This window comes from Pollicipes pollicipes, unplaced genomic scaffold (assembly GCF_011947565.3).
Source record: "Pollicipes pollicipes isolate AB1234 unplaced genomic scaffold, Ppol_2.1 Scaffold_2555;HRSCAF=2994_pilon_pilon_pilon, whole genome shotgun sequence".
Lineage (NCBI taxonomy): Eukaryota > Metazoa > Arthropoda > Thecostraca > Pollicipedomorpha > Pollicipedidae > Pollicipes > Pollicipes pollicipes.
Window position 1 is genome coordinate 43,483,739 of NW_023596136.1, and position 7,535 is coordinate 43,491,273.

The following is a 7,535-nucleotide window of genomic DNA, read 5'->3' on the forward strand; positions in this document are numbered from 1 at the left end:
GATTGGGGGACCTAACCGAAGTTTGGACGATCTTCCGTCCCCGTCCCCCACCTTATTTTTCAACGGACTTAACCCATGTTGTTCTAGGCCAAAGGCAATTCATATGGTAATTTTTGTATCATTGAAAAAATTGTCTTTAATTCAAGCCTCATATCAGTCCTACAGGAACGGATCCTGAGAGGGGGAGCACTAGAGGCACGTGCCCCTTTCGCCCTAGAGCGCCGAACGCACGCTTTTATGGCGGTCGCGCGCGGTGGCATGCATTTTTGGTTGCTTGGGACGGGAGCTGGGCTAACTGTGCAATGTCTTGGTCAATAGTGTGCTCCTGAGCTTTTCATTTTAACCTCTCGGACCTTTGCGTGTTTTATGGCCCAAGTTTTATGAAATGTATTGCATCGCTTATCCGTTCAACTATGCCATGTTATCTGGTGGTGAGCAAACACGACTTTATATCACAATGATAGGGGTGGTGAAGTGTCGTTATGTGCACTGCCCTGCACGGCAAGCGTAGATGTTTCCTTTCTGTGGTGCGGTAAACATGTGACCACATTAACGGATCCATTTATGGGATTTGGGGGTCAGCCATTCGGCCAAATTACACCATCTACCTCAATTTCATGTTTTGTCCTTGGATTTAGTTTTTAGTGCCTGCCATGTAAAATGCCGCTCTTTTTAAGCTACGATTTTTGCGTGAATCCCGAGGGATGAAGGAAAATTTTGGTCTGAATTTAACGTCGTGACACATTTTTAAATCTAGCCGTGTCATAACAACAACAGTTGTAATCAACAACATAATCGTCACTAACAATAGTTTACAACACTCAATTATGTTTAACAGCTCATAATAAACAATTCAAATTGACTTACAGTTGTGTGGGATTCAGGCTGAAAGCAAACCACCCACACTGGATGCATAACAATGCGTAGTAAACACAACGGCGAGAAGAAGCCCGCTGTAACATTAGCGTAGAGAATGTATGTGCCACGGATAGGACCGCCACATGCGTTCTTATCAAATTGTTGTTGCACTGCTTGAGCTGCGCGTAAATTCCTATCGAATGAATGAATGTCATGTCATGTGAGCCATTTCAGGTTCTTGTGGGCTAATTATTCAAGAGGGTATTGCAGTCATAAATGGGTGAGCCCACAAAATGTGATTGATTTAAATGCGTAAGATTACGCATTATTGAATGGTGAAATTATCTGCTGCACATAGCGATGCATCTGAAATCCGTGCAATTTGAAAGTCCGAGTTAATCCCAAATTGCTAGATCCCCTGAAATGGTAGACCAAGGTAGCTGTATGCCCACTTAAAAGCACATTCACCCCACGATTCCAGACTTAACTGAAACTTTCTTCAAATATTGTCCCGAAAGGTGTGAGGCTGTCAAAAACGATAGCACTGCTCTGCTATAGCACTGCTACTAGTGTGGTGTATTTACCCGAGTTTAACTATGCGTAGCTACGCTTTATGAAGCACGTGATATCGTTTGACGGGAATAGCTAGTGAAGAAGCAATCTACAGGCATTGTTTCTCAACGAGCCCGTTGGCTGCAATGAGTAAAATGCTCGCAAATGGAACGTATATTGCCACGCAGAGACATCGCTTGTCATGACGGAAGCCCAACCTCGGTACAGCGTTGATGTTATATTGACCACAATCGCAACGTGGCGAAACGGGTAGTGGTAGGTTTGCCCTCAAGAATAAGTGGTCATATATGGCTCGCCAACGAGGGCCATTAGCCGTTGGCTTGTTAGTATCACCCTGGTTGCAGAACAGCCGAATCGTGTAGTCGCATGGCGCGGTAAAGATCCGCTTGTGCTATTTCAATAAGGGACCGAGGCAAAAGAAATGTGTTGAAGATGTATCACAATGGATGAATGGTGGGATGGTACTTTAAGTGCTAACAATAAAGTGTGTTCATCAAGGAATCAGTTTAAAAATCTGTTCGGGCAAAATTGTTGTTCGCTGTATGCTTTTGCATTTTGTAACTGAACTCGACCCATTATCTGCACTATCGATGCCGCACAAAAGTAAAAAGTGCTAACCAAATTGGTCGTCTTATGTGATCCTGCAGCCAAGGATCAGTGGCTTCAATATCACGTTTTGCTGCGGGAAAAAAAACGTCTGGGCTTACATTTGACGGACAAAAAAGGTCATTATAAAATGAGCTGCCACAAAGTGTGAAGTTGTCCTTCAGTTAAGGACGCGCCATTGAGGATGTGGCTTGAAGCTGTCCCAGCTGCACCCCCCATACCGACGCCACTATGAGAAAAGGTCGAATAAGATCCTATTTGTGTAATGGTCAGCTCCTTTATACGTCTTTTCAATATTCCAGCCAAAAATATTCGAGGCGCAAGCCAACATTCGTGGGGGGGGGGGGGGCAAGTCAACATTGTGGGGCGGGTGTAGGGCCCTCGCAAAAGAATACAAATCAACATCCGTGCGAGACAAGAAACGAAGGGTAGCATAGCACTGCGACCAGGGCTACACACTGGCTAAAACTAGTTGTGACCAGAGGGGTGTCATCCGTATCTTTTAACACTATCAAAAAGTGGCAACATCGAACTGCGTGAGAGAAAAAGAAGTCTGGACGCAAAGCCCGCCTGACGTCACGGACACCATGTTCGATGACATCAGTGGAAAGAAAACCGCTCATTTAGTCAGCCGACTGACTGTACTGGCCATTAATTTGCGTGGTGGGTATGTTTTTGATGGCGTGCGGGTGGTGGTTCCCGGTTAGACTATGAACAAACTGGTTGGAATAAATGGCCCACGGTTTTGGCATGCAAACGCTTTTCTGGAAGGGTGATTGAACCTAGGAACAGTTAAGGCTGATCAGTATTTTAAGTGTTTTCATGGGGGTGTACCTAACTCGGAGTTATATGTCATGCAGCGTTTGTAGCACATTGCCTATCACGGTTTCTGGGTGTTTCATAGCTGGTTGCACACTACAACGGCTTGTCTTAGGGATTTCTTGTCCATCTCTTATTTAATAATTGCTAGCATTTATATAGCTCAGCGTGTATATTGTTAGATTTAATTTTATACTCAAAATAACTACAATAAAAGCATACCCACCATTCAAACTCATGGGTTATGTAGCAGCAAGCTGACTAAATGAGCAGTTGCCTCTCCACTGATGTCATCAAACATGGTGTACATGAAGCCATGCCTGCTTTCTTTCCAAACTACCTCCATTTTCACGCAAGCTCTATACTGCCACTTTTTCAGACCGGACGGTTTTACCTCGTTGGAGTCTTGACTGTGACCAACGATATTTTTTACAAACGGGGTCTCGCACTGTATCCCATGCGCGAGACGACAAGGAGCACCCCTGCCAGAAGATTCAAAAGTTGTTTACCTTCAGCGGACTACAAGTTCGAACATGTTTCCTGTGCAAAAAAAATCGCTATCGGGCTATTAGAGCCATTGTGATCGGCCATGAGATAGATATTTGCTTGAACAAAATATCGTTGCGGAAGATATTTTTTGGAAACCTGAAAAGTATGACGTTTTATAACGGCGATGCATTTGCAGCAGGTTTTTGGCTGCCTGCGTGATACTTATACCCGTGAAAACCTCGCTCGTGTCAGTACTTCTTGCGAGTCCGCCAAAGAGGGATCTTGTCAAACACGGATTCTATTTTCTGGACACTTACGCGCACCAACGCTCACAACACAACGATCACCGATACAGACAACAGCGGTCTTGCGCCTTCAAGCCCGGAGATAGTGAGAGCATACACGGTCACCATTGGTGCGGCTGATATACTGTGCGCGTCGGAAATTACTCATGGTCGTAGGGTCCCGAATTGATGTGATAGCTAAAGGGAGTGTTCCATCTTTGTATGCGGATTTGAGCTGAAATAACCATCTTGAGGACCTCTTGATGCAGTTTACGGCAATACCCTTTTAACACGCGCTTCGGGTGGAGGTCAAATTGACCCCCAAACGTCTCTCCAGAATGGTTTTCCGAACGGCACGACGTAGCCGCGCCACAATTTACATTGCTCTAGGCAATTGAAGGCCTAGAGACCTCAAACTTTGACCTACGTGATTTCACGTACAGGCCAATACAACCTGTGAATTTGGTAGTTCCTGAGATCTCAGGGGTCAAATTGACCCCCCACCGAGCAAATGGTATCCAGCCGGTCACCCGGGCGCTTGTTAAAACCCAAACCCCTCTGGTTCCTGAGTTACACGCGCGAAAAAATGGCAAAAAGTGAACTGGGGGACTATTTCAAAGTCACCTTGGCATTGATGATGTCCCATGTATTCAAACTCCTCCACCCGCACAAGTTTGTAACCATTATGAATGGCATTTGGGAACTTGGAGTTAGACAAGTGTGACGCTGTATATCGCTTTTGAGGATTGAAAAGCATGCATACAGTATTTTGGGTTGAACCAAATATCCCTGGATATGGCAAATGCTTCACCCCTTCGTACCAACAGTTCAAGCTCTCCCCCGTGGAAGACAAAGGCACAATCAATTTCACCAAAGCTGGGCAGAAGAATATTGTCACCCAGCTGTTGCTCTACCAGAGTCCAGGGGCGAGTGCGCTCCTGGTGCAAGAAAGCAATGGATAGTTTAATAGCCTTTTTTGTGCTGTTCCCTTCCACACTTCCTCAGCGCGTAGTCAAAAGAAAGACGAGTCCATCTCACCAAAATAGCAAGCAGAACCCTCTAGGTGAACCACGGGATCTCCAAAGGAGAAACGCCCTGTGAGCCAGCTCATGCCTTAACTCGACACTCGTTCCAGATGGGGACACACTTGGGTGCCTCAGTCGGTCAGAACAATTCTGATCAATACAACAGCTACCGCTCTGAGTGATAACTTCAGCCAGGGCATTGTAGCATTTGAATAGTTTGCTTAGATATGCATACTGATCGTAATTTGCAAGACGGTTTGACTGCAGCTAGCTGATTACATTTAGCCAGAATGGTTGCAGTTGACCACAGATTAAATTGTTGCCGGAAAGATTATTTACTGGCAGGTTTGCTTATGTTGCATGACGAAATGTATTACCATGAAGGCATAATATCCATGTATGAAGACCTCATGCTAGGGTTTGCACAGTGCGATGTAGTATTTTGTCGTGGCTATCACGAGAAGTTTCCGTCAAAAGCATTTTTCGCACCAAGCTTCGTGTGTAAATGCATATTTTTTGCCGACCTTATCCTCCAAGTCAACACGTTTTACCAGCCCGGTTGCGCGCGTGTAGAGTGTGGATACGGGTCATCATTGCGAACACCAAGCACGCAATACAGATCAAACGTTCTCGTTTGAAAAACCGCTTCAAAGAGATTCGCCTGCAGCTCACTTCTGATTCTTCATTTTTCGTTTCGAATTTACCAGCTTGTCACTAGCTACCTGAATCAAAGCAAGCACGAAATAGCTTGTGGTATGTCATCAAGGAAATCATATTGAGCATCTTAGCATCAGGAGGAATTTTGTATCGTTCGCATGTTTCTGATCAATCGAAAGTAATATTTTCTCTGGTACAGTAAGTAGAGCAAATAAGTGCACCTAAAACAGCAAACGGACACTCATGAAACTTTAGCATTAAAAAGACGATACTAGCAGCATGTTAATGCAGTACAGATTAGTCGTTCGATTGTCAAAATGTGTCAGAAATGGGTGTTTCCCGTTTGCAGAAACGTGTTAAGCCCGATGTGAGCGCCAGTGCGGCGATTAATTCCTACGCGTGTTGAGGCACCATTGTGTAGGCCTGGACGCGTCCCGCTGACCTGCACACTTTCAGCGCATCCAGAGAACCTAAGGTTAGAATTGCATAGGGCAAAAACTGCGAATGCTGCACCCATTTATCCTTTTTGGAAATTCCAGGTTCATATGTTTGTTAAAGTATATTTCCCTTGGGCACTGGATATTCAAATATTTGTTCATATTTATTCATTTTGGACGTTCTTATCGCTGGAATAGCTCGTTAATTCCAAAATGCTGTATCGAGGGCTGTTTTTCCTTAAAGGTGGGGGTGCAGTACTGTTTCAACCGCATTTGCACCGAATTTGCTGCTGTGGTATAAGCTAAAATGCAGGGGTGCAGTTTCCTATTTATTTGGGAGGGGAAGGGAGACTACAGCCCCAGCAGCTTTGGAAAAAAGTGTGGGGGAACCGAACTCCCCTGAAGTTCTTGTCTTTACAAGGATCTCTCTCTCCCTCTCTCTCTCTCTCTCTCCCTCTCCCTCTCCCTCTCCCTCTCCTCTCCCCTCTCCCTCTCCCTCTCCCTCTCCTCTCCCTCTCCCTCTCCCTCTCCCTCTCCCTCTCTCCCTCTCCTCTCCCTCTCCCCTCTCCCTCTCCCTCTCCCTCTCCCTCTCCCTCTCCCTCTCCCCTCTCCCTCTCCCTCTCCCTCTCCTCCCCTCTCCCTCTCCCCTCTCCCTCTCCCTCTCCCTCTCCCTCTCCCTCTCCCTCTCCCTCTCCCTCCCTCTCCCTCGCCCTCTCCCTCTCCCTCTCCCTCTCCCTCTCCCTCTCCCTCTCCCTCCCCTCTACCCTCTCCCTCTCCTCTCCCTCCCCCTCTCCCTCTCCCTCTCCCTCTCCCTCTCCCTCTCCCTCTCCCTCTCCCTCTCCCTCTCCCTCTCCCTCTCCCTCTCCCTCTCCCTCTCCCTCTCCCTCTCCCTCTCCCTCTTCCCTCTCCCTCTCCCTCTCCCTCTCCTCTCCTCTCCCTCTCCCTCTCCCTCTCCCCTCTCCCTCTCTCTCCTCTCCTCTCTCTCCCTCTCTCTCTCTCTCTCTCTCCTCTCTCTCTCTCTCTCTCTCTCTCTCTCTCTCTCTCTCTCTCTCTCTCTCTCGCCGGGACTGGCGAGGGCCAGTGCTGGCGACTGCGCTGCCCTGCTAAGACTCTGCACTTCGTCTAACATGTAAGGACTTATGCCTGTCATCCTGGGCGGGTAGTTGGGCTGAAATGTGATTGTCAGTGGACAGACGGTCTTTGTAGTTCTACAGAGCAGTGCCACTGTCTAGGTGTTGATCGTATACCTGAGTGTCGTGAGTGCTGCGTCTCGATATTTCTGGGTGACACGACACGCTACCAATTCTTTTAGCTGTTTTCGTTAAACTGATATACATGATTAGTCATGTGCCAACGCTTTAAACAGAAAACCGGCTGGATGTCGAGCCACCCAGATCGTATGACTAAGGGACTAAGAAGAAGGCTTAACGGCAGGGAGCTAGAATCGCTTTTGAACTAGGGAGGGAGTGAAAAATTTCATCGCAAAAAAACCGTGCGGGAGTAAAAAAAATCAATTCACAAGAGAACGAGCTCATGAGCTCGTGACTGATGCTTCAGCAAACAGACATCTATTTCAAGGTGGCATGGACATAATATCAGGAACCTGACAAAACTATTTCGTTTTTTAACATTTTAGGCCATTAAAGTAAAACAGAATACACTAACACGTGCTCGGGTGGGGAGTGGGGGTGCAAATTGACCCCCCCCCGAGGGCTTTTCCAGAATGGTTTCTAAACCTATGACAGGTCAAAGTCAGCCCATGGTTTCAGCGAAGGCAATTTCTAGGG